The sequence below is a fragment of the Theobroma umbraticum genome, unplaced genomic scaffold (genome assembly GCF_002168275.2).
Source record: "Theobroma umbraticum cultivar Fairchild unplaced genomic scaffold, ASM216827v3 scaffold_239.1, whole genome shotgun sequence".
Lineage (NCBI taxonomy): Eukaryota > Viridiplantae > Streptophyta > Magnoliopsida > Malvales > Malvaceae > Theobroma > Theobroma umbraticum.
In genome coordinates this window covers 3,318,948-3,321,034 of record NW_018397273.1, presented here as the reverse complement: position 1 = coordinate 3,321,034, position 2,087 = coordinate 3,318,948, and positions in this window count along the sequence as shown.

Sequence of the window (2,087 nt, the reverse complement as noted above, 5' to 3'; positions counted from 1 at the left end):
CATGGAATATTCAAAAGAGTTTGATTATTACTTTCACAAAAGATCTTGGATCTAGTGGGAGCCCAATGACAATAAAAAGTTTAAGGGGGCTAAATGGCATAACATAGAGTGACACATGCATATGATGCATGCAACATAGTCTAGTTGGAATGGTCCCAAAGACCAAAAGGGATTATACATGTATATAAATAAGTCATATACATCCTATTATAAAGGGCTCAAATAGGAAGATATTTAGATCGCTAGTTCATGGAACTAATAATGGGTTCTAAACATTGTTAATGTAACAATAGAGCCATAATAGTAGAACCTAGGTCTCATTGGATCTAGAATATGACATGACTTGATGCATAGACATTTTGAAGATAGATAAAAACAATTAACCACATTGAAGGGCACAAACGAGTCTACATGAAGACACGATTGCTAGAGAGATTTGATTCCATATACGATTACGTGGCAATTGGCTCTGTGCTAGTGGGAGATGTTGGGATGAGCCTTACAGCCAATTGGGATTGGTTAAGGCTTGATTCCAATCATGCAACAACATCATTCATTTCAAATGATTAAAGGTTTTTCTTCATCAATAAGACATCAATTATAACTAGTTATAAGTTTATTTGGATAAAGTCCATGAGATTAACATGCCTTGCAAGGGAATTGTAATGAGTTACAGTTATGAGATCCTTATGCATCAAAGCGTAATCTCAAAATGTTCTTGGTCAATGTATCATTGAGACTGGAAATCAATGATACATAGAGATTGGTACATTCTATGTTCCTTACTGGAGAAATAAGCAACCGATCTCATAGGTTGAAGAATAGAGATACTTAGAACTAGAATGTCGGTGCTTTCCTAGGGAAGCAAGTTTACTGAACATGACCCACCATGAAAAGTACATTTGGTATTTCACTCAAGTGTCTATGTAATATTTCTCATGTGTCAATCGTGTAAATACTCGCTAGATTTGAGAAACTAGGTTGTCATATGTGTGGAGTGCTATGCTTTGATTTCATCCCTACGGGTGCCTAACCAAAGATGTCAAAATAGGATGTGTTTGGGTATAGCATGAAGCATGTGAAGGCAAATGAGTGGTCAAGATAGGAATCATCACTCCAAGTGATGCAGGGGAAATATCCTAACTGTTCTTCATTGATATTAGCTTCTTGAAGTCCTTGGCCAAGGAGAATTAAAGATTATGAAATGAGTTTCATAAGTCTTTATAAAGTTAATGATCAAACTTTAAGAACGAATATGGAGATCAATAAGAGTAGACATTGCACCATGCTCTTATCATCTTCAGGATATATGATGAAGGAATGAATTACAGTAAAAGGTTGATCAATGAAAAGTTGGGTCAAACCATCTTGACTCAACCTTAAATAAATTTTAATCAAGTACTTGATTAAAATTGTTTAATTAAGTTATGCCTAATTAAATAAATTTTTTAATTAAATCATTAGGCCTAATTAATTAAATTATTTAATTAAGTCATTAGGCCTAATTAATTAAATTAAATAATTAAGTTATTGGGCCTAATTGATTAAATTTGTTTAATTAAGCCATTGGGCCTAATTGATTAGCATTGTTTAATTAAATTGTTGGGCTTGATTAATTAAATTGTTTAATTAAGTTATTAGGCCTAATTGATTAAATTAAACAATTAAGTTAATTGGGCTTCTTAAAGACTTAATTAAATTGTTTATTCAAATTATTGGATTAATTGGCAATTACAAAACTATTTTGTAATTAGGGTTTAAAATTAATCCAAGGTAAAAATACCTTGCTATAGCCTCTAAACAAAATGAGAGGAAATGGCTGAAAAAAAAAATGAACGGCACATTAGAAATTCCTTTTGTCTTGCCATTCCTTGTGTAAAGAAAAATAGTTTTTCATTCGCTTGATTTCTTTTGTGTGTTTAGCCCCACACTTTGGTGTAGATTATGACTTTATGGAACTCATATTTGCTAGCACATTATCAAGGCATAGAACTCCCAATCCTTAAATAAGGATTTTCTAATTCATTAGTGTGGATCACCATTAGAGGCTGCACAAGGATTCCTTGGGCAACTTTGGTTTGCAACAA